Genomic DNA, 27,225 nt, shown 5'->3' with positions numbered 1-27,225 from the left:
CCAGTGGCGGAGACGTCTTCCAACATGATTACTGCCGGTGTCACAAAGCTGTAATCGTGCTACCGTCGTTTGAGGACCGTGATACTTTTATCACGTTGATATCATGGCCAACAATTTTCGCCTAATACGCACGCGATGGGTCACATCTGGGACGCACCAGCTTCACGTCCGCAGTCTACGGGCCCGTAAGTTACGACAACTGCGTGACATGTGCAGATATATGTAGTGCCACATCCAGTAACTCAGGCCACCTTACAAGAATTTGTCGACTTTTTGCCACGCAGAGCAGCCGCTTCAGAGGCAGACCAGCACGCTATTAGCAGGTTCTCATGGTGTTTCGGCTCATTAGGACAGCTGTAAATGGAAATGTAGATAGCAAGTACCTCTTAAGTTCCTTAAGTGTTGGAACAGGTGAGACTGCTGGGAGGCGTGGGTGGAAGTGCTACGCCACGGGCCGGCGTGATGCGTCACCCGACACAGCCGCGTAGTGCTTACGTGTGGTGTGGCGGCGGCGTGTCGGGACACAGGAGTCGGAGTGAAGGACCGCCGCATCGCACGTGAGGAAACAGCGCGCCGTATTGATTCACACCCTGCAGGGCGGCACGTTGCGTAACGAGCGGTGCCGTGCCGGCACCACCACTCCATTCTGCGTCACATTTTTCAGAACTTTCCTTCTCGTCACGCTTAGTCAGTGCTTTGTCTACATATGTGATGACTGTTCATTTGGACATCTCCGAAAAACAGTCACAATTTTAATCACCCAGCCACTATGAATCAAGACACAAAAATATTAAGAATATTAGTTGTCAGTGGGCACTGATATATATGAATGGGGAAAGCTCAAAATTTGTGCCGGACCAGGGTTCGAACCCGAGCGTTCTGCTTACTTCGCAGATGCGCTGCCCACTACGCCACCCGGACACGTTGGTCAACACAACTGCTTAACCTAGCCTAAGCAATCCTCTCGTCAGATCCAAATTCTCAAGTTATCCATGCACTACTGATGTAGTTCCCCTTGCCCATTATTCTCAGCCGGCCGTTGTGGCCGAGCGGTTCTAGGCGCTTCAGTCCGGAACCACGCTGCTGCTACGGTCGCAGGTTCGAATCCTGCCTCGGGCATGGATGTGTTTGATGTCCTTAGGTTAGTTAGGTTTAAGTAGTTCTAAGTTCTAGGGAACTGATGACCTTAGATGTTAAATCCCATAGTTCTCAGAGCCATTTGAACCATTATTCTCAGTACTCGCAGCATTTCGGCGATTCCTATAAGAGTTCGGGCTTGATGTACATCTCCACTGATGGGACGGCCAGTAATCCCCTCATTGTAGATGCACATCATGCCCAATCTCGTATGGAAATAGGCGAAACGCCGCGAGCAGTGAGGATACTGGGCAAGGGGCACTACGTCAGTAATGTGTGGCTAAGTTAAGAATTTTGGGTCTGCAGCAGGCGTGCTAAGGGTAGGCTGTGCAGTTTTGTTGACCACTGTGTCCGGGTGGCGTAGTGGACAGCACATCTGCCAAGTAAGCAGAACGCTCCGGTTCGAATCCCGGTCTAGCACAAATTTTCAATTTTCGTCATCGATATAAATCAATTCCCACTGGCAGCTAATGTCTTTAATTTCTTTCTGTCTCTCAACATTGTCATTTGTGTCCACATGATACGAGCATTCTTTGGAAAAGAGGAGTATTATAACTTTGTATCTCCACTCTTGTGCAATACTTCAAAACTGTTATATTATCGTCCCCAAGTTTCATTCTGTCAATCGGAACTTATTTAGCCACGGAGCAGATCCTACTGTCTATTCCTGAGAAGAACCTGTGCGACAAAGCGCTACAGCGTGCATTTTGGCGTCATTCAGAGCAGAATACTACCCAAAACTCTAAAAATATTTTCATGAATCCATTTACGTCAAAATTACAACTGGGACTAATAAAATGAGATTCAAGCGACGTAAATAAGTACCTGGTGTTTAAGAAAGTGTCGCGTGTCACTGCAGGAGGTAATATTCGACGAAACTAAAAGAAAAGTTCTAATAACCATACCTCTTGAGGTATGCACCAATCTCTCCTGTCATTCCTATATGTTTGTTATGTTAATGTAGACACTATGGACAGCGCTGGATGTGGTTACCCACACTCTGATTACAGTTGTAAGACTACCATAGGCTACTGTAGACTGTCATAACTAAATATAGACTATGGTAGTCATCCTTGTCTGTTTCATCAATTACTGTCGTACCTGCATTACGTGTACGTTATGTGTGATGCGTACCCATCTGGCGTTACCTCATAACGTTCGCTTTCTGTATCTATGCTACCAGTGGCGTACTAGAACCCTCCAAAACCCCGAAAGCGATGAACCGCCTAGAAACTGAGTGAGAATCTATGAAGGGCCAGGTGAGCTATAGTTTCACATAGTTAGCTTCCTGTGCGCTACTTAAAAATGACAAGTTTCTATACCAGAATTGAAATTGTCAATATTTAACTGAGGTTTTATTTGAAAATTGTTGATTTTTGACGTGAAGCAGAGGGATGTTCTAGTAAAAATAAAGAAAGCAATACAGATTTATCGTGTGGCACTACAAACGCAATTTCCTCAACAAAAAGGTAAAATAAAAAAAGAGCGCACACCAAAAATTTATCAAATACTGCTTAAATACCTCGTCGAAAATATATGCAACATGTTTCTGTTATTCAGAAGCAACTTTCGCATTTACCAATAATAACTGGAAATTTTTGCGTTTCACAATGATTAAGGACGTTCTATTGAGTTCAAAATAGCAACAACAATTATACACCTTATTTTTTGTTTGTACTTATAAACTGCACTTGCATAAAAAGTACCTGTCCTTGTATCAGAAGTAGCTGCTTTCGTTACATAAGAGCGCAGAAGTTACCGATCATCTAATGCAATTCATATTTTGTGGGGATGTAAAATACACAGTGGACTAACGCTGGATGATGTGGGACTCTAATTATGTGCAAACAAGCAGCTAGACAAACAAAAAACAAAAAGAAATCGTAGGCTCCCATTTTCTCTCTTACACATTCAGTTATATTTCTTTCCCTTCCAATGCTAGCAATACTGCTGGTAATCCTAACATTTACTACGTCATTTATGCAGTTTACCAAAACTACCAAACTGTAGTATTGGTAGAGCGTAACTGTAATACGTCTCTCAGTAGTTCTTCGCAGTGTATCACCCATACTTTCACAATATATTTGGCTCCATTCTGATTGAATTGGCCACCCTCTCTCCAGTTACTGTTTAGTTTACACATTGTCTGTCGGTTGAAAATATTCAAGCGTCTTTAAATGTCCCCACAGCTATAAATCTAATTCAGGTCCGGCGAACGGAAAGATTACGCTGCTAGACATCTTCGACTATGAAATAACGCGGTGGTATCGCTAGATCTGTAGGAATGGAGAGGAGCTGAGTAGTGCATAAACCAGAGTCGTCTTTCCGCCAGGTTAACGTTGTCCAGTAGCGCTGGAAATCCATCGCGCAAAAACCGGCGATATAAGGCACCTGTTACTCTGATTGGTAAAGTGTACGGCCCTATGAGTGTGTCATCAGCACTTCCTTCCCATAGATGGGCACTGAAGCGATTCTGATGCCTCACCTTCATGACTGATCGAGGATTTGGATCTGCCCACACGTGCGAACTCAATAATTTACTATGCCACACCTTGTGAATCCCGTCTAACATGCAAATAATAAAGTCTGTGAACTATAGATCTACAACGACTCATATTTCAACCGTTACTGGGTTCTCTTCCTAAAATTATAGTAAATTTTCTTCTAGTTTTGACCAGTGCTACTTCCTGTGGGAACATGTCACACTTTTAAATGCTTTGTATAATCGTCCCATCTCTCTATTCCGCTGATAATTACTGAATAGGAGCTATAAAATCCTCCACTTACGTGTAGACAGTATCAGCCGCCACTGTATCAACAGTTTATTAGTACTGGCTCCGTCTACGCACCCACTGAAATGTGTTCCTTCACCACAAAACACATTTTTATTTATTTAGTTCAAACATTGTCAATGGTTGCGTTTTCTCATCTGATTGTAGCTATGAAAGGAGGTCTGATGTCTGCATGCATATTTTACTAGAATTTTCGTCTTTGTCTCTGATGCGTTACATAAAAGATACGGAAGGTGTAATAGTCGCCTGGTCGTAGATATAGCTAATTGCTATAATCGCACTATTTCACTCCCATTTACGGAGCTTGTTAGCACTTGATGTTAGGTTGGCGCCATTACAACGCATTGTGTTGTGGTAATCGCTGCTACTTGCTGGATCGCTGCTGTGTCTCGATGCTGATGCTGGCTCTAAATCTGGTTGTCTAGGGTTAAAAACATGAGGTCCCGTGTTTTTTATGTGCTTTTGATGATAAAGAACGAGCGAAACCAACAAATATGTAAACTTCAAATATTTATTACTCTGGTGGCTATCTTAATTCCACTGTCCACCAAAGACCATGACACAACACAAAGTAGTATTCCCGTTACATGTTCTTTGCATTGTTTATCCACCTCTAACAATAACACACAAACACACTTTACCAAAGTGACATTCCGACTGCCTCTCGACCCTTCTTGCTGCTCGTATTTATAACATTGTCAAAGAACTACTAAAAAGAGATATAGTTTATAAGTCACATGTACATCTGTTATCATAATTTGTGCAGAAAAGTTATTAATTTGCATCGAGTGACATAATTTAACATGCTATTAAAATGACAGACGGATTTGTTAGCTTGACAGAATAATTCTTTGTTACAAAAAGGTCGTTTTTTAGAAGTTTGTCAATTGACTTCTCTAATTTGCATAAATAAGTAAATAACATGAATTATTAAGAATTACATTGGTTTTCGTCTAAAATAGGATTGCTTACGTGAATACTGAGTGGAAACGCTCCTAGTGAACAAATAGGTTTCACTGGGTGATTTTTATTTAAGGAGATCCAAAATACCTAAGTTGTCCACTATCTTTCGTACTTCATATTAATTATTTAAGATGAATTCAGTGTTTTTACATGATGACATTTGCTGTATCAGTGATCAAGTGATATAAACTTTTGTGTGGGTCAGTTACTCAGTATAATTTAATGGGTTGACTGTTTATGCAGACATGTTATGCAATCATTGTTAACATACACAATACCTTTGCTATAATCATAAATACTCATTAAACTGGTTGATATTGGAGGGTATCGCATACTTCAGTACAGTAAAGCCTTTAATATGTTCCGTTACAAAGGCTAAAAAAAGGTGAACAATGAAGCTACGAGTATGTAAATATTTTTCAGACATCCAGTAACACCGTTAGTAGGCAGCTGCAGTATGGAAGAGAGTGAAACCCATTTGCCACTTCTCCGGCAGCCTTGTAAATGGCACCGTGCACACGATAAGTTCACGCGATTGTTATACATACAGGGTGACCAGAATCAGTCTGAAAAGTTTGTGAGGGTGGTGCAAGAAATATTGTGCTGGCAAATATTTGTTCAGAACAATTCGATACGTTGCGCTGTTACCGAGTTAATCAGCATTGAAGTTATACTATTAGGCAGTTGTGTGCGCAAATTCAAGCGGCCCGCCAGAGATGGTGTTGCCAAACGTGTCCTTTGTTTGGTTTCCTAAAACTGAACATGAGAGCTGTACAAAAAGCAGACTAGTTGTGCATATTTCGGCGGTTTGCCTGATCATGATTAGTAAATATGGTTTCATCGCTAAACAAGATACACGATACATCAGGAGCCTCCTGTCTTGATGCCCATGTACAGAAGTTAACATGATTCTTATAATCGTTTCCATGAACTCTTGATAGATAAATACGTGATAGGGATGGACCTGAGTCGATAGAGAATACGTAGGGCACTTGTCTGACTTATGCCACTTCGTAGCACGGTTGCGCAGTAGCGTATGTGCGTACCAATTGCTACACAGCAACAATATTAATTTCCCTCACTTCTGTCGTCACTTGTTCCCTTTTGTTATGTTGTGTAGCTGTTACACTAAAACTTTTACGGATTTGGGTGAAGAGGTTGATATCTTACACCACACAAAAATGAAATGCATACTTTCCACATTCTCTATACGTTATGAGCCTGTCGGCTATTTGTGCATTGGTAAATCCCATTCTCCATTCATGACCTACTGCTTGGACTGCAGTTTCGTCAAGGAACACACAAGCACACTGCAGGCAAACATAACAATATCGTACCTAGCATCTATGAAGACTGAATGACAGAAACAATTACTGGCGTGTAAACTTTTCAAAATACGATACCTCGTAAACGAATAGAACTACATCCTGCTAAAGAACACCACTGACATTCTAATTTACCTTAATATTATTCTGTTAATGTCAGTAGGCATTGTCCCATTTGAAAAAGTGTATGTTTGCACAAAAATACACATTCTAAATATGATTACGATCTGCTTATTGGCTAACAACACGAGCCCGTCACTACCAATACATTCCGTGAGAACCGCACAACCAATAGCACTTCCCATATCCATAATACGAGGGTTGGAACTTTAATGGTGGCAACTATTTGTTTACAGCTCGTACAAAATAGATACGTGTTTCAAAGTTTTACTGACCTTCAAAAGAGTCGCCAGCATTGTGTATAAGCCGCTGCCAGCGATGTGGAAGTCGTAGGATACTCTTAGCAGTGCCAGTTGTGTTGACAGTTCGAGTGGCGCGGTCTACTACCGGACGAATTTTTAGCAGTTCTGAAGCGAATGCGGTGAAGTGTCTCCTTATGTTTATAAATCGAGTTGAACTTAGGAGGGCTTACGTCAGAGTGCAGTAGGTGGTATAGCACTTAGCAGCCCCATCTGTCAATTAATTATACTGCACTGTACGTGCTTGAGCATTGTCCTGTAACATGAATGTCAGATCTTGCAGAGAGTGTCATCACTTCTGTCTCTAAGCTGGTCGTAGGTTGTGTTCCAAAAATGGACAGTCTGGAGACAGAAGTGACGACACTTTCTGCAGCACCTGACCATCATTTCGCAAGACAATGCTCAAGCAAGTACAGTGCAATCTGTTACTGATTTGTTTGACTTGAGGGAGCTGGTAAGTGCTATACCACCTACTGCACTCCCCTGACGTAAGCCCTCCTAAGTTCAGCTCGATTTTTGAACTGAAGGAAACACTTGACGGCATTCGCTTCAGAACTGCTACAAATTCGTGGGGCAATATACCGCGCCGCTCGAAGTGTCAACACTACTGGGACCTTTAACATTATATAAAAAAAAGGAAAAAAGTTCAAATGTGTGTGATATCTTATGGGACTTAACTGCTAAGGTCATCAGTCTCCCTAAGCTTACACACTACTTAACCTAATATATCCTAAGGAGAAACACACACACACCCATGCCCGAGGGAGGACTCGAAGCTCCGCCGGGACCAGCCGCACAGTCCATGACTGCAGCGACTCAGGCCGTTCGGCTCATCCCGCGCGGCTCTAGCAGTATCCTACGTCTTCCACATCGCTGGCGACGTGTTATATACAATGCTGGTGACTACTTTAAAGGTCAGTAAAACTTTGAAACACGTATCTATTTTCTACGAGCTGTAAATAAATAGTTTCCACTATTAAAGTTCCAACCCTAGTATTTGCGGCCCCAGTTCTAGGTTCCGTTCTGTTACTATCCTTAGGATGGCTTAGGTTTACGACAGAAGCTCCTCAAATACTCTTCATACTCCACTCTCGCACCACATGCAACTGTAGAGGAAGATAATGACCTGAAGCTGTGAGCAATGCAGCGCCAGTGGTGCCGCAAGGCACAACGCCACTTTCGAGCGCGCATATTCGAAAACAGACAGCTGTGTCCCTTCCCTGAGTTGGTCGTAGTATGTCTGACATACGTTTCAATACTGGACACTGGTTTCTAGTTGTCGCGGAGAGTCCATTTCAATTGCATACCAGCAGGCATTCGATGATAAGTGTTGTTACTTTAGGGCGGTTTGCGGCTCGCATTCGAAGAGAAATGGCGTTACTGTTGTGTGATTTCCAGCTTGCATTCTAAGACAAATTTGATAGTTTTAGTGCGATATTTACAGTATGCTGGGCACGTTACCACATGATAATTGGTCGCCACTGCGTCACGCGAAGAGCACAAAACAAACAAATCCATACCGTGCTACCGAGCGAGGTGGCGCAGTGGTTAGACACTGGACTCGTATTCCGGAGGACGACGGTTCAATCCCACATCCGGCCATCCTGATTTAGGTTTTCCGTGATTACCCTGAATCGCTCCAGGCAAATGCCGGGATGGTTCCTTTGAAAGGGCACGGCCGACTTCCTTCCTCATCCTTCCCTAATCCGATGAGACCGATGACCTCGCTGTCTGGTGTCCTTCCCCAAACAACCCATACCGTGCTAACTGAGTAACTGGTTGAGCTACCGCCTCTGCTTGACGGCTGGCGGTCTCGTGTTGTGTACAATAGACTCTTGAAACTTTAAACCTCTATTTCTCGGACACGCTTCAGAAGCACATCGTGCTAGAGCAACATCTGTTACAGCTAAGAACGTAGAACAAAAGTTGGTGGCCTGCTGGCTGTGTGCTTTCCTTGTACGCCAAGTTCTGTTATCGTGCAGTGCTGCACGAAGTCTGAGCGCGGCGTACGTAACGCGGCGGGTAAACGTCTCGGGGCTCTTGTTTTCCGCGTAACGCCCGAGTTGTCCCCACTGTGCGTCTGGAGGGCGGCGCCGGTAGGGGAGTTGGTGGGGACAGGTCCCGGGTCGGCAGTTTGCTTTCTATTAAGTCGGCGGCGCCAGATTAGCGGCCGATAGCGCTCGGCGCGGATGATTTATTGTCCCGTGCCTGCAGGGGGTGGGGGAGGGGTCGCTCCGATGTCTGAGGGAACCCGGTCGCGGCCCGCCTCATTCCGTGGTTTCCCCTCGGGCGGTTTCTGCTCGGCGGCGCCGCGTTCGTGTCTGCCGCCGGCGGTCGCTGTAGACGCTGCCGCCGCCATGTTTGGTGCAAGCGGCCGTGAAATTTGCGGAACGAGACGACGCCGACGTTAAGAGCCTGCGGGATAATCGCCAGCAACCTCTAAGCTCTAAATCACCCTGCACACACAGCCTCACTTAGACTGAACTTGTAATGGGCAGACAGATTCGGGCAAACGTCCGTACTCGGGACAATACGTTTTCACGAACGAACGTAATTATATTGTTGACAGCCGGCCGGAGTGGCCGAGCGGTTCTAGGAGCTACAGTCTGGAACGGCGCGACCGCTACGGTCGCAGGTTCGATTCCTGCCTCGGGCATGGATGTGTGTGATGTCCTTAGGTTAATTATGTTTAAGTAGTTGTAAGTTCTATGGGACTGATGACCTCAGAAGTTAAGTCCCATAGTGCTCAGAGCCATTTGAACCATTTGAACCAGAGGGTAAGAAACACAGACGTGCATATAAGAATCTGCCAGAATCAAACATCGACCTTAATCTGAGGAAGAAATTTCTGAGACTGCACGCATTGGAGCGCAGCTTTGTATGGTAGTGAATCACAGTGAGTGGGAAAACTGGGAAAGAAAGATGTGGTGCTTTAGAAGGATGCTGAAAATGAGGTGAACAGATAAAACAAGAAATGCGGAGGTTCGCCGCAGAATCTGTGAAGAAAAGAACACATGGGAAGACTGACAAAAAAAAGTGAACCTGTAATAAGCTTCAGTTGTACTAGACAGAACTGAAGACGGTAGAAACTGTAGTCGTAGACGGAGCTTGGAATACGTGCAACAAATAAGTTAGGAACCAGGGATCAAGTGCTACGTTTAAATGGTTCAAATGGCTCTGAGCACTATGAGACTTAAGACCTGTGGTCATCAGTCCCCTAGAACTTAGAACTACTTAAACCTAACTAACCTAAGGACATCACACACATCCATGCCCGAGGCAGGATTCGAACCTGCGATCGTAGCGGTCGCTCGGTTCCAGACTGTAGCGCCTAGAACCGCTCGGCCACTCCGGCCGGCTGCTACGTTTACTTTAAGAAGTTGGCCCAGGAGAGAATTTCGTGCTAGGGCGCATAGAGCCACCCAGAAGACTCATTACTAAAACATAAAAGTTTTTGGTAATTGAAATGCAGCTATGATTCCTTTGTAAAGTGTAGGATTGACTTGCTTCCCTATCCTTCCTTAGTACGATGGGCGTCTGGACGCTAATGACCTGATAGTCGATGGAACGTTAAACCCAAGTCGTCCTTCCCTCTTTTAGTGAACAGTATATCTGAGCATCGTACTCTGCAGCGAATATGAGACACATCTGTTGTAGCATGAATACTGGTATTTCAGAGAAATATTACTTACTAAAAGAATGTTACGTGCGACTGTCATTCAGATGTCCCTGTGTAAGGATATTTAAAAAACTGTTTCCAATGCGAGCCTGTTGTACGAGCAACCCACCTTTTGGCGGTTCTTTGATGCTTCAAATGTCTGCTGCAGGAAGGATATTCACCTGTATTCGTTTTGCATTTGCTGCCAAAGAAACATCGCTGCTGAGACACTGAGACAGTCTTTAGTATAGAAATACTGAAATTATGTTAAACTTCCAGCACTTCATGGTGGTTGCAAGAAATATCCATGAGAATAGGAATTCCAAAATTATGATAACTCTGAAACTTGGTGCCAGGAGACAGGGAACTAATGGCTTTTATTGCCAGAGAATGGAATGCATTCTTTATCCTAGTTTTGATACATAGAAAAAAGTCCTACGGGCACTATGAACGGCATTTCCCAAAGCGTTAAAATCCAGAAGTTGTGATAGAAAGTAACGCTCTAAATACGATTACAATATCAGGTAACTTAATCTTATGAGCTAATGGCTTATGAGATTGATTTATTAACATCTTAACGATTTCCCCCCGTTCCTCCTTCGCCGTCTCCCTCCCCCCCCCTCTCTCTCGCTCTCTCTCCCTCCTTCTCTCTCTCTCCTTCTCTCTCTCTCTCTCTCTCTCTCTCTCTCTCTCTCTCTCTCTCTCTCTCTCTCGTCTATCTTTCCCTTCTCCCTAAGTCTGTCCCCCTCTCTTAAGAAACATAAGTATCAAGTGAAAATAATCACGAAGTTTATAATCTAACTCAAAAGTTAAAATGATAACCTAAGATCAATAGTTAAAATTCTTAAGTCAAAAAAATTCCTCTCGAACTAAACAGAAAGGAAAAGGACTAGAGATCATTGTGATCGGAACATACGTATAACCCCGTCTGTACTCCATATTTTACAAAATCGCAAACAGTTCTCAGATTCATGTGAACATTCAAGGGAAGAATATAGGACTGAAATAAACATTCTTGCAGGTTAGTGGTGGGTACGGCGTAGTTCACTTTGTACGAACTGTTCGCAATTTTTAGTTTCAGACTTCTCCCAAGTTTGTTTTAATTTCAGCACCCGTTTCGAATCCGGAATCAGCTACCTTGCTTTATTATTTACTGCTGAAGACTATACTGACTTTCATACTTTTCATACCTATCCAGTGAGCCGAAACGTAAGTAGCTTACCTGTCTGCTCCTGTGTCACAAGCGGAATATTTATTGCGACAGTAAATCAGGAATCATAAGCTTCTGCCTACCAATCACATCGTGCAAGTCTCTTGATCTCCTCGCTGTATACGGAACAGCTGAGACCTCATGTACACGACATGTAATCCTCTTATCACCTGCTAGGCACCTGGTAGCGATGCTGCACCCAAGCGACAGTCCACGCAGTAACTAATCAAAGCAGAGAGAGTCCCACCAGAAAAGCGTATCTGCGATACGATGTGTTGGTGTAGTGCGCGGGAGCATAACTCAAGTTCGTAATCGGTAGGCGTGATGAACGATACCGTGCACGTAACGATAATTCTGTAATTTACAGGAGGGAATCATCATTCCACGTCAACCCGAGAAAGTTAATTCTATCTACTGCAAAACGTTTCTTCTTGTCCGATCCCTAGATGTTCAGTATGTTTGTAAGTGACTGACAATGTACGTAGTCGGGAATAAAAGAAGTCGAATTTCATACAGGCTACTCTCTAAGTGGCTACACCATCAAGGGAGTCTTTATTCCAATGGTTCCAATAGCTCTAAGCACTATGTGACTTAACATCTGAGGTCATCAGTCCCCTAGAACTTAGAACTACTAAACGTAACTAATCTAAGGACATCACACACATCCATGCCAGAGGCATGATTCGAACCTTCGGAATTTGACAAGATAAAACTGGCTCTTTTAGCAAGGTAGGTCTGCGTGGTTGTATATAACACTAGAAACGATTGTGATCCTGGAGTGGAAATTCTGCCCAGTGGCAGAAAAGAATGCCTATGCATGGGCTTCGAACACTTCTTAATTCATTCTGTACAAGCCATGGCAATACCACGTTATTTGTCAACACAAAGTACTACACATTAGAACGGGTGTCAGCTAAAAGAAACATTACACGATCTTTATCTGGATCTTAGTTCATTTTAAGATTTTTGTTTTGCTTTTAATTGAACTATATTGGTTATTCCAAAGATGAGTACTTAGTTTTATAATAGAACGGTAGTCCGAAAAAGAGAAGTCACTTTTCTCCAAAGAATAATGTTTAGTTTTCGCGAAGGAGGGGTTTTAGTCTTTTGCAGAAGAAAAGCGTCTGATTTTTTTCCGAAGAAGAGTCCTTAGCTATCTTTTGGAAAATAATGTTAGTTTCGCTTTCGAAGAAGAGTTTTCAGTTCCTTCGAAAGAAGAGCTTTTACTTTATTGCAAAGAAAAGTTTTAAGTTCTTTCGATGATTAGTCTTAATTTTCCATAGAAAGACTTTTTATTAATGTTAATTCAGTTCTGGTAGAGGGTCATCAGTTTCTTAAAATGGAATTTACCTATTTTTCAACGAAATAAAAATAAAGCAAGAAGAAAAACTGTCTAATGGATAGGTTAATTTGACTGGTCACTGATTCGATTCCTGAAAATTATATCACGTATGTCGCTGGTGAAAACATTTGATGCTCACTGAACAACTGAGAAGCAGTGAAATCGTCTGGCAAGACGCGAAAGTGACCTAAACTGGCAAGGCTTACAACGGGCTGGAATACATACGATATTTGTATGTTTATATTGAAATTCCTGTAATATACGCTAAGTTAGTATAGATCTAAGAATGTGTTCAAAAATGTTTCAAATGGCTCTGAGCACTATGGGACTTAACTGCTGTGGTCATAAGTCCCCTAGAACTTAGAACTACTTAAACCTAACTAACCTAAGGACATCACACACATCCATGCCCGAGGCAGGATTCGAACCTGCGACCGTAGCGATCGTGCGGTTCCAGACTGTAGCGCCTTTAACCGCTCGGCCACTCCGGCCGGCTAAGAATGTGTATTATTGCCAAATATGTTAAGGAGACGGTATGTAGACCTCTCTTACGACTCTCTCTCGAATACTAATGGAACAATGCAGATCAATAGCAAGTTGGACTTAAACTCGGGGATAAATTCATATGAACGCAATTGAACCATTATTCCCGTAAAAGAGCCATTATTTTTCACGGCTGTAGAAAGTTCAGGAATTTATTAACGTATCAGAGAAGCCTACTGTCATAAGAGAGAATGTGCTCTGATGATTTTCTGCCGTCGCATCAACCCTCCATTACGTAACTTTACTTTATAAAACACCAATATATTAAAAGTTCACTTACATAAGCGACGATTACACAGTTTCCGTTTCACGGCGTTACTGCAGCGTATATTCCTTCACTCGACGAGGCACTATAGAGAGTTTTGGAATTTAATCCACAGCCTCTTACGCAAAACATGGCGGTCAGGAATTTTACGCCACCACCTCTTCTCCGTTAGCTGGTGAAACAATGGCTGTGAGCATTGCTTCCACCGCCAGCATACGAACTGGAGTAAATTTGAGTCGAGCACCACCGCTATGGTTCAAATGGCTCTGAACACTATGCGACTTAACTTCTGAGGTCATCAGTCGCCTAGAACTTAGAACTAATTTAACCGAACTAACCTAAGGACATCACACACATCCATGTCCGAGGCAGGATCCTAACCTGCGACCGTAGCGGCCGCCCGGCTCCAGACTGTAGCGCCTAGAACCGCACGGCCACTTAGGCCGGCTACCACCGCTACGTGTAGCTCTCCTTCTCCTGTATTTTAGTTTAATTTTACGACGCTGGATTGCCTAATACGGAAAACGAATCATTTTAGTTTATAAATAATAGAGTTCATCTGCGTTAAAAGAAAAGTGTTGCCCCAAAAAAGGAATGCATGATAGTGCATTTTACTTTGTTTATGACTTCTTGCACGCAGAACACTTACGTTGAGTGCTTAGACTCCAACATGGTTTCATTAACAACTACATGTATCCCGCTCTCAGACTAAAATTTGTGTCCACATGCTTAGCTCAGTGTTTCCTACCATTCAGTGGGCCCGGCTTCGATTCCTCGTCAGGTTGGAGATTTTCTCCTTTCGTGGCCTGGATTTTGTGTTGTCCTCCTCATCATTTCACCATCTCCGACACGCAAGTCGCCCAATGTAGCGTCACCTGAAAAAAGACTTGCAACCCGGCGGCCGAACTTCCCCGGAAGGGATCTCCCAGCCAACAATGCTACACGATAACTTCGTGTTTTTTTTCCGAAACTTGTCATTTCTGCATTGCTTTCCTGAATTAATCTTTGAGGTTCAAATGGCTCTGAGGACTATGGGACATAACATCGCAGGTCATCAGTCCCCTAGAACTTAGAACTACTTAAACCTAACTAACCTAAGGACATCACACACACCCATGCAAGAGGCAGGATTCGAACCTGCGACCGTAGCGGTCGCGCGGTTCCAGACTGCAGCGCCTAGAACCGCTCGGCCACCCCGGCCGGCAATCTTTCAGGTCTTAGCTGACCACAGAAGCATTTATACAACTCTTGACTCTGTAAGGTGTTCACCAACGCTGAGGTACTGGCTAATAACGATATCTTCAGGAAACAAACCCTACCATTCCTCACTACTACCCTGACAGTCGACGAAATGCTGCCATCACTCTACCAAACTGTTCAAATAATTTTGGTGCGAGGCGTCTACACGCGACTTTCCTGCGCCAAACGGAATCGGCGACTCCTTAGTCGCCTATTGGCGCGCATCAAGTAGCGCGGGCATTGTTGAACAAAGTAGGAAGACAGTGCCCTGCCGGAAAAAAATCGCGCTCAGTCGAAAAAGTACCAGGGAACCAGCGATGCGCAATGGGTACGAGTTACTACCTCATACAAGTATCGATAATGGCGGCCTTAAAAACGACGTGCGTCAGATTTCTCGGGTATGTAGGTGGATAGCATTTCAGCCAAACTCTATGTGAATTGTTTACCTCCCCCCCCCCCCCCCCATCTTTCAGCATAACACGCTTGAGCTTATGTTTTGAGGTTTATTGATTGATCAGGATATATTCGACGCTTTCGTTATATAAAAGTTCAGAAATTACACGATCAACTAGTTTTTATTATTTATAATGTTTTATCGTCAGCGTCTCTGCAACGTTGACAATAGATTGTCTTGAATTCTACACATTAAAATCCGTTTATCTGGCAGCAAATTTTTTGTACCACGTCTTCCTATATTTCTAAAACGATTTAATAACTCTCTACATTTCTTGAGAAATATGTTTGGCCAACTGCGTACGACATCCACATAACTAGACGCTCTTGAAGATTAAGTGCATGTAATAAATGTAAATTGACACACAGAGATTTTGCCTGCTTTTGTGCTCTCAATATGCTCCGAAAAAACAAAGAAAAACAGTTACACCCATTATGGCAATTAACTATTAACTGACCAAGAAGCTTGACATTCACATTCATTAGGCACTTTTTGTGTGTAGACTACATCAAAATTTGTAAAGGTTTTTCATTTGGTTGCAATAAATATCTAAAAAATCAGTAATTATACTTAACCATAAGCCAGTTGACAAAATAGGGGGAATTAAAATCATTGCCATAATATTCCTGATGCTTTTAAATACGAGGGGTGTGAGCTCTATGACGCCACAGTGTTCTGAGAACGCCAGTCTGTTAAAATCCAGATGAACGATCTACATCTCTAAGACTTTCGTCAGAGATTACGGGAACAAGAGCGTGTGACGACAGATGGATCAAATCAAATAATCGGAGCGTATTGCCCGGAATGTAAGTTGTTTGTTACATCCTGAAGGTCCACTACTACATCTTCTATTAGTCTCTTACAAATCTGAATAAAATTTTTATCCATTAGAAATTGTGTGTGTGTGTGTGTATGTGAGAGAGAGAGTCGAATTTTTTGTATATCCTCAACAGGCCGTAATTTCACCTCTAACCCACTTCGCGCAGCAGAATGTGGCGGCGGAAAGCTGCCACCGCGTCTGGCTGCAGTGACCATTGTCGCTGCGCGCTGCAGCTGACGTTTAGCACGGCCCGTGAGAGGCCCGCCTGCTAATCGACAACCATATCGCTGCGCCCCCACCCCTCCGTCCACCACCCACCCACCCACCCACACATACACCCGCGTGCGTGGGCGTGCCCGCCACAGCGGCCGCAGACCCGCGCCCAGCGATCGCAGCGGTCGCGTGTTTACTGCGAGCGCCACACACGTCAGCCACGCTACACGCCGCATAAAACAATACCGGCCGCACTAAATGTCTCTCTCTCTCTCTCTCTCTCTCTCTCTCTCTCTCTCTCTGCTGAACGCCTGTTTTGAAACGGGCAGTACGCCGCGTGCCGTACAATACAGCATGCGGTCTTGGTCGACGGCATGCTGCTGCGTTTCCGTAACAGGCAGACCCGCAGGGACTTTTATGGCCATTATTTCACTCTGACAATACCTATTAAGCGGTTTCCGCGACTACATTCCGAATCCGTTACCAGCATAAACTTTGGTCCGTGTCACAATGCACTTCATCAGTGCGGATCCCTGCACAGTGACTGTCCATCAGAGACAAACGTAAAGTTACTAGTGACCCACGTTCGCTACTGTCCGACATTCACGTATACTGCTCTTCGGAAAGGGTGAGCAGAAACCTAAGATTATCCGCTGGTGACACTGTAAGGTACAGGAATGTGACTGCTTCCTGTAACACTTGGATGATAGAGGATGGCATGTACGGAATTTCCATTTTCTGCAAATGAATGGTAGACAACTGAAAATGTGAATGAATACAACTTCCTGGAAAATGTTCAAATGTATGTGAAGTCTTATGGAACTCAACTGCTAAGGTCATGAGTCACTAAGCTTACACACTACTTAACCTAAATTATCCTAAGGAGCCGGCCGGAGTGGCCGAGCGGTTATAGGCGTTACAATCTGGAACCGCACGACCGCTACGGTCGCAGGTTCGAATCCTGCCTCGGGCATGGATGTGTGTGATGTCCTTAGGTTAGTTAGGTTTAAGTAGTTCTAAATTCTAGGGGACTTATGACCACAGCAGTTGAGTCCCATAGTGCTCAGAGCCATTTGAACCATTTATCCTAAGGACAAACACACACACTCATGCAAGAGGGAGGACTCGAACCTCCACCGGGACCAGCCGGACAGTCCATGACAGCAGCGCCCTAGAACGCTCGGCTAATCCCACGTGGGTCTAAATAACATACAAAACAAATGATGCTCTACTGCACATGTTGGCCAAAGAGCTTGAGCGCCACAGATAAAATACTCCAAGTCAGAGATATTACGTGCAGTTCAATGTCATGCGCAGCCTTGCACGAAACCAGTCCACAGTACTTATATGATAATTGTTAATATTTTTTTTAAAAAAAAGCAGATAAGGGAAGGTTCAAAATGGTTCAAATGGCTCTGAGCACTATGGGACTTAACATCCATGGTCATCAGTCCCCTAGAACTTAGAACTACTTAAACCTAACTAACCTAAGGACATCACACAACACCCAGTCATCACTAGGCAGAGAAATAACGAAAGGAGATAACGAAGTTTATTGTCTATAATACAACATACAATCACCATAAATCTTTATTTTACAATTCCCATTTCCAACTTTGGCCCATATAAACAGGTAATCATCAGTGTGGAGCCCTGGACTGTGACTGTCCATCAGAGACGAACGTAAAGTTACTAGTGACCCACGTTCCCTACTGTCCGACATTTACGTATTCTGCTCTTCGGAAAGGGTGAGCAGAAACCTAAGATTATCCGCTGGTGACAGTATAAGGTACAGGAATGTGACTGCTTCTTATAACACTTGGACGATAGAGGATGCCATGTACGGGATTAACCGAGCGGTCTAGGGCGCTGCAGTCATGGACTGTGCGGCTGGTCCCAGTGGAAGTTCGAGTCCTTCCTCTGGCATGAGTGTGTGTGTTTGTCCTTGGGATAATTTAGGTTAAGTAGTGTGTAAGCTTAGGGACTGATGACCTTAGCAGTTGAGTCCCATAAGACGTCACATACATTTGAACATTTGGTAGACAACTTAAAATGTGAATGAATACAACTTCCTGGAAAATGTTCAAATGTATGTGAAGTCTTATGAGACTCAACTGCTAAGGTCATCAGTCCCTAAGCTTACACACTACTTAACCTAAATTATCCTAAGGACAAACACACACTCCCATGCCCGAGGGAGGACTCGAACCTCCACTGGGACCATCCGCACAGTCCATGACCGCAGCGCCTCAGACCGCTCGGCTAATCCCGCGCAGCCCTGGAAAATGAAAACTAAGCGCTGGACCGGAATTCGAACCCAGAACAGTGCCTCTCCCAGGTACCGTCCTTACCGCTTGAAGTGTTCAGGAGTGACCCGATACCCACACACACTAATTAACTTCCTCAAGTAACTATCACCCACTTTCCAACGTACGGGTTCGAGTTGCGGTCCGGAAGACACTTTATCTGTCAGGAAGTTGCAGACTGCCGACACTCAGCAGCAGTGCATTATGGTCAATTGTAAGTCCATGAAAAAGGATAGGATTACAAACATTTTCTGATACATTATTAATGAAATGCTGTTTATCTTACTTATGTAAGATAAATACACTGCCAGACGAAAAAGTGAAGCACCGAGTAAGGAAAGAGGAAACGAAATGAAACTTACCACGTTGGGAGGATCTGTCATGTTACTTCAGTGATAACAATATCGAGTTTATAGAGGACTCGATAAAGTGAGACTTACTATCAGAATGGCGTTACCCGCTAGGGTAGCCGAGAACGCTAACGCGCTGCTCCCTGGACTCGGGTAGGCGCGCCGGCCCCGGATCGAATCCGCCCGGCGGATTAACGACGAGGGCCGATATGCCGGCCAGCCTGTATGTGGTTTTTAGGCGGTTTTCCACATCCCGCTGGGTGAATACCTGGCTGGTCCCCATGTTCCGCGTCAGTTACACGGCTCGCAGACATCTGAACACTTTCGCACTACTCCGTTGATTACACTCGACGCAGACAGTTGGGGTACACCAGTTCCGTCCCGGGGGGTACGGGGTGGCGGCAGGAAGGGCATCCGGCCACCCCTTAAACATCAACAAGTCGAATCCGATAAACAATGGCTGACCCTGCGTAACTGTGGGACAAGGCTCAAGCGATAGAGTTATCAGAATGGCGTTGCACTCCGTCCAGCCTGGAAGCATGATCCTTTCCTGAGGCAAGATGGACCACAATTGTCTTAAATTGTCCTTGATGTCCTGGATACCGACTCTGGGACGGAGATCAGGTCAAAACTGATCCCACATACGTTACGTCTGGGGATCTTACTGGCCATGAGAGAATTCCAACAGCACGCAGACAGTTTATAGGCACACATGTCATATATGGGCGAGCAGTTTTCCGTTGAATAGCTGCCGCATAATATTGTCGCTAGAGAGTTGAGTTGCAAACCTATCGCAGGCTTCTGTAGACTGTCATAAGTAAATGTAGGCTACAGTAGTTTTCCTAGAAGCTTTGGTGAGTTATGTCCGTTACTACGTTACCTGTACGGTAGGTGTGTTACATATCTATCGCGAGTTACCTCGTTTCGCTCACTTTCTTTGCATATCCGACCAGTGTGTTACTAGATTCCCCCTAGAAACCGGAAGAGGACAACTGTCAAAGTAATGATCATGGATGTATAAAGCGCCACGTAGCTTACGGAACATTTGGGTTCTACATACTTATCCTTCTGTCTGTTACTTAGAAATGAACAGTAATTATAGCAAAACTGAAATGTTTTATCCAGGCTTTACTCGAAAAATGTTGATTTGTAACGTGAAACAGAGGGATGTTGCAATAAAAGAAAACACAGATTTTTTATCATAAAGGAAAACACGTATCAAACTTCGCTTCATTAATTCACTGAGCTTATATAAAACATGTTTCTCTTATTGATAAACAATTTCCGCACTTTTCAAAAATGGTTCAAATGGCTCTGAGCACTATGGGACTTAATACCTGTGGTCATCAGTCCCCTAGAACGTAGAACTACTTAAACCTAACTAACCTAAGGACATCACACACATCCATGAGCGAGGCAGGATTCGAACCTGCGACCGTAGCGGTCACGAGGTTGCAGACTGTAGCGCCTAGAACCACACGGCCACTCCGGCCGGCTCGCACTTTTCAGTTATGTAGCAGACTTCCTCCTTTCTTCATGATGAGAAAAACACATAACAAATGTTGCTTTAGTAATTCACTGAGCTTACATAAAACATGTTTCTCGTATTGACAAACAACTTTCCCATTTTTCAGTAATGTAAAAAACTTTCTTTCTTCATGATGAACGTTGTATTGAGCAAAAAATAAAAATTATTTGGAATTTTTATGTTGTTCGTTTAAACTGTACTTGCATCACAAGTGATTGCTTTGGTTACATAAAAGCGCAGAAGTTACCTAATCAACTAATTTTTGTTACTTACAATGTTTTATCGTCAGCGCCTCTGCAATTTTGATAATACATTGTCTTGGACCACTTGAATTCTATAGATTAAAATCCGTTAATCTGGCAGCAAATTTTGTGTGCCACATCTTCCTATCATTTCTAATACGATTTAATAACTCTCGATATTTCGTGTGGGATATGTTTCGCAAACTGCTTGCGAGATCCACATAGCTAGACGCTCTTGAAGATTAAGAGCATGCAATAAATGTAAATCGACACACAGAGATTTTGCAAGCTTTTGCACAGACAAAATGCCCCGAAATAACAAATCATTTACACCCATTATTCCAATTAATTATTAACTGACCAAGAAGGCTGACATTCATATTCATTAGGCACTTTTTGTGTATGGACTACATCATAATTTGTCAAGGTTCTTCATTTTGTTGCAATAAATGTCTAAAAAACCGGTAATTCTACTTAACCATAAGCCAGTTGACAAAACAAGGGGAATTAAAATCATTGCCATATTATTCCTGAGGCATTTAAATATGAGGGGTATGAGATCTATGACGCCACAGTGTTCTGAGAACGCCAGTCCGTTACAATCCAGATAAACGACCTACATCTCTAAAACTTTTGTCAGAGATTACGGGAACAAGAGCGTGTGACGACAGATGGAGCAAATCAGATAATAATGGCTGGTCCTAGATGGAACAAAGGAGGTTCGAATGACACGGACAAAGAAGAGGAGACGATCTGTGACGCAATGGAAAAGCGTTATGGCCAAAAATAGTGTGCGACAGGGACCTATAAATGTCTTTGTCCGGCAGTGGGACACAAATGTCTGACAACAATTGGTATTACTACTACTACTACTACTACTACTACTACTACTACTGGAATACTGGAATGAGGATGCACACTTTTACGAGAGACATTAAATAAGTAGTGCAACGCATATTTTTCTGAAATAAGTATTTTTTTCAGGATTCCAGTACACTATATTCCCCATTATTTTACTACAAAACTCTATTTCTCAACGTAATTTTCGTTCAGTGCGACTGCGTTACGCCTCATTATTGGGAGGAAGTGTATATCCGCATGGTACCACTCTACGGGTCGACGTCGGACCCAGCGTCCTGTTACGTCACAACCTCCCCATCATCCATGTACTACTTCCTGCCAAGTTCTTCCTTCAACGGGCCAAACTTGTGGCTCTTTATGGTCTTCTATTAGGTGGACAGGAACCCAATGGGCACAAACGTTTAAGTAATCCAACTGGTGAAGGGTAGTGTCAGCATTGCCAGCAGAGACGTACATTAGTGTAGCAATGTTGATGTGGCTAACCAACATACGTACAAGGATAGCGTAGCAATAGGGACAAGAAAGGAGGCATGAAAGGTGCCAAAAACAGAAATAACAATCATCCATTAATTGCACCATTACACACGCACATCATGATATATGAGACATTATAATTGCCATACTCAAATCTATTATGTCAAACAATATGTATCACGTAGGCCACACAATGAAGTTTAAGAAATTACAATAGCACATCAACTCGGCTATGACAAACAGTGTGCATAATGAAGGCCGCACTATTTTACCAATGTAAGAAATTAAAATAATACTAGCATAAAATTAACTAAAATTCCTTGAAGGAAATGTTTATGAGAAGAACACTACGGGTCCGCAAGGGAGGAGGCAACACAATACTTAACTCAGGTGCACCAAAACAAACAACGAACACCAGGCCGCGCCAACAACGAACACGTAAGGCACGCAACTACTCTCTCCGTTGCGGTTCCGCGCGTTCCACCCAAGTAATAGCCACGTGAAACATTTTAATACTTGTAGCAGTACACCAGTGATGAGCAAATTTAAAAAAAAAAACAATAACATGAAAAAAATATAATAATTTAAGATAATCACATTATATGACTATGAGCTTAAGGTCTTTCGGTAATTAACAGATTACGAAACAGGTAAAGGAGCATGTGCCACTCTTAAATCTTCCGTAATTACACTACTAAATTTCTCAGTACCCAATGGCAATTAACGCAACAAGAATTAAATCATTCAAGTGATAATGTTACTTTAAAATAATAATAAAATCATTTCATACAGCAGAGGACCACGAATGGCCCGAGCAGCACTCCCCAGTGAAGTAGTTCACACAAATGGTACTCCACGGCTCCGAGCACACAGCCCCATACAAAATGCAACACAACCACAGGACCCGGCGTACTACCAGAACCACCAGACAGTAAACCAAAATCGAACTAAGCCAAAACAAGGCCCGACTTTTAAAATAACGAGACCTAACCCGGCCCGGACAACAGACCAAATGCCGGGAAATCCATAAGAAACCTCAGCCAACTTAATACCAAAACAACAATTTATGAACAATATACAAAACACAAGACCTCTCAGTCCAAAGGCTTCCGTTTACTCGCGAAGGTGGCTCCGACCCGCCTGCTGAGGTTCCAAGCGTCGTACGGAGTGCCAAATCAAACTTAACCTTCGTTAACGGAAAGCGGAAGGACCACAAGACAAAATAAACTCCAATCTAACCGCGCAAGGCAAACTCCAATGAGTGCCATTCGAAGACTATGCACTTGAAGATCAAACATAAAGCACCCAGACTAACGTGCTGCTGAACGACGCATTTCCATCATCAGCGTCTAGTAGAGGACAGAGTGCAGCGTACCCCATCGATATTCATCCATGGGTCGGTAAACGAGGACAGCAATCCCAGCGACGGAGAGACAGGAGGACGAAATGACATCCCGCCGCACATAGAAGGTATTTCAAACTCAGGCTCGACAAACTACAGCAGGCGAGATTTTGCTCCCCTTGCGAATCAAGTTAAACGGCACACCACGCCGCTGTCCACACTATTAACCGTAAAATCACGGTCCGGTCTCCCCATCGGGCCCCACCCGGCGTCCAGACGCAAACAACCCCAACCGAGCCGAACTGTCTTCACGCCAAGGCAACCACCTCTTACCTCCTCACACGCCTCCAGCTAAGCTCCGCCAGCGATCACACACGGAAACAACAGCCTAACGCCAAAGCACGGTCTGAGTGAAAACTCAGCACTAAGATCGATACGGACTTGGAAATAAGCGAGCGGCCGATGTGGCCGTGCGGTTCTGGCGCTTCAGTCTGGAAACGCGTGACCGCTACGGTCGCAGGTTCGAATCCTGCCTCGGGCATGGATGTGTGTGATGTCCTTAGGTTAGTTAGGTTTAAGTAGTTCTAAGTTCTAGGGGACTGATGACCACAGATGTTAAGTCCCATAGTGCTCAGAGCCATTTGAACCATTTTTTTAAGCGAGCACCGTAACAAATGTGTTTGATTGTGATCTGCCTATCACTTCAAATGAGAGTGTCCGCACGTTAAAACATTGTAGGAGTCACAGATATGTGCAGCCGCCGGCACGCGTGAGGTCGGACAGGTTTCTGCGACCTTGTCGCAACGATGCCAGACGCCTCGCCCAACGACTGACCTTGCTTTTGTTCACTGCCTGGAGTCTGTAGACATTCTGCAAGCACCTATGAATATCTCTGATGCTCTGGTTTCCCGCCAAAAGAAACTCAGTGACAGCTCTCTGCTTGGAACGCACTTCCGTCACAGACGCCATTTTGAACGTTACATATCTGAACTTCATTAAAGTATAGAGGCTGAAGTACGAATATTCTAAGATTTCCCACAACCAACTCCGCATCTTTTCAACGGAAATTGACCGAAAAAGAAGTGTTGCTTTACTTACTGAAAGACCCTCTTAACGTTGTGTGTGCTGGATTAAGAACTGTAGAATTTCGCAACATACTGAAGAGAGCTTGTTGATTCCCACTTTTGTTGGATTTTTAAAAATAAAACTTACTTTACAGCAGTAGGTTTATAATGTTTTCTGCATCTAACCAAACGAACACTTATCACAAATACGATGGACGTTTCTCACCGGACTCGTGGAGGCTATCAGATGCAAGTTGCCAAAACATTGTGGCTTTCCTTCTCGCCAGAGGAATCTCGGCTGCTCGCAGGAAAGGCACTGAATTGCTTCAGAGAACTTCTGGCAACACGAAGAACACTCAGATGGAAGCTAGCGTAGAATCAGCAATGCAAATGTCCTCCCACGAAGTCTTGCAGAACAGTTGAGGCGAGTTCCAGCCACGTACAGTACAGTTTCTACGGGCAGGAGAGCAGTGTTTTTCTCGGAGGTACATAGTGCAAACAAGTGAGTTGTAGCACAGCCGAGAAAAACGCTGCACTGTTGAAAATTACTCCCCCGGATGTAAATACAGGCGTCTGAGTGACACTGCAATTCGGTATCCAGCTGCGTCTCTCTTAACATAAGACCCACGCACGGAGTCATTTCGGTATCCGGCAGGAACAAAAACCCTTCACTCGCCTTCATTCAGGTTCGATAAAAGATACACACTCTATTTGCACATTTACGTGCGAAAGTCTGTTTCTTTTCCCACTGTGACCTAAAATACTTGCTAGTCAAGAATGTTTAGACTACAGCAACATAAATCTTGTCGTTTCCTCACATTGTGAAACTAAACTTCCATCAGTATCAGGTACCACTTTAGCCTTTAAATTTACAATAAATCGGATGCTGCAGGTTACAAACTTTCGCTATCGAGAAAGAATAAGAGTTGAATTTTAATGTTAGATCTATCTCAGGCTCAGTAGAGACAGACAACTGACACACTTGGAGAAGAATTTACGCATCATTCTGGGAGCTACGTGTTAGCTACTAGCTGAGCGACAGAACTACTACTGCCCCTGAAACATGACTTTCGTTCGTTGTAAGCCAATAACAAAAGTTTTGAAACAGCATTAATTTTGAATTGATGTATACCTCTGTATCTGCACTCCCTCAGCCACCTGGCAGTATTTAGTGGAGGGTACTTCAGATTGTAAACTTCCTCCCTCTGTTCATATTGCAACGATCTTTAGTATCTTCAGCCCTTGGGTCGCATCTGTTGAAAGAGGTGTAACGTAACAGCCTCTATCAAATATATTGTAGAACAAGAAACACAAAACTACTATACAACCTGAAACAACAGTATATTTTAGGTTAGAAATGCTTCTCTTTTGCTTTTCCATTGTATTTTACTTTTACTTTGATGTTTCTTATTTTTTCAGGGAATTTTCACACACTTTAATTTTACTCTAGTAATTAGCCAAACTATTAATGTCCTCCAGTTATACCATTGTATATTGCAGAGCATTTTTCGCACCACCTAGATATTATAATTTTCCTCAGAAAATGATCATTTCGTAAAATAAGTTATTCGTTGCAAAAATAATCACGATACTAAAAATTCGAATTGATGTGTGCGAATGTTAATGAGCTTGATACGTGAAATGGTTCAAATGGCTCTGAGCACTATGGGACTTAACTTCTGTGGTCATCAGTCCCCTATAACTTAGAACTACTTAAACCTAACTAACCTAAGGACATCACACACATCCATGCCCGAGGCAGGATTCGAACCTGCGACCGTAGCGGTCACGCGGTTCCAGACTGAAGCGCCAGAACCGCACGGCCACACCGGCCGGCTGATACGTGAAGTAGTAATTAAATTAGAAGTAATGAAATCGCCATTTCGTCAGGAAAAAGAAACATTAACGCAATATCATGATTATAATAATATTATTTACAAACGTAAACAGATTTGTCAAAAGGAATCAGATGTAAAATTAACTGGGTTTCATCAGTCTGATTATAACATAATCCTTAACATCTATGTGCACTGTAAAAATATAATCCGGCTCCGACCGTGAGGCTCAGAATGTGTTAGACGAAGTTTGGTATTGGTTGATCATTCGTTGAGTATCGTTCAGATTTTTACACGCAGTAAGGAATCTATGCAAACACAGCGACAAGTGCATGCTTGAATATTAATGCAGATGGTAGCCAGGCCTTAACGTTGCGCTGTTGTATTTGACCACGAACGATGACTTTGAAATGTCCCCAATAAGTAGCAAGTGTCAGTTGTGGCAGAACAGTGTTCTGTATAGTTGTGAGTGCATTATGTCGGAGCTAAGTGAATTAGAACTTGAGCAAATTATTGGTGCTCCCGAGGTGGGAGCTTTCCTAGCAAAGTTACGCGAAGTGTCTGGAGTCGCAAGTGGCACTGTATTGAAGAATTATACCGCATTCACGGAAAGCAGGAAAAGAGCATGTGCTAAGTCACAACTCGAAACAAAGTGTGTACTGAATGATCGTGACCCACGGTCATTAGATGATTGTGACGAAAAATAAGAGCTGCAAAAATCACTGCAGAAGTTAAGGTTGCGCGTGCAAACACTGTCAGCACAAAAACAACACGAACGGGGCTCCATAAGCATGGAATTTGAGGGCGAGCTAGAATTCCAAAACTACGTTGTCTTCGATGGTG

Source organism: Schistocerca cancellata, chromosome 3 (genome assembly GCF_023864275.1).
Source record: "Schistocerca cancellata isolate TAMUIC-IGC-003103 chromosome 3, iqSchCanc2.1, whole genome shotgun sequence".
Lineage (NCBI taxonomy): Eukaryota > Metazoa > Arthropoda > Insecta > Orthoptera > Acrididae > Schistocerca > Schistocerca cancellata.
The sequence above is the reverse complement of the archived record's forward strand: the minus strand, read 5'-3'. Positions refer to the sequence as shown.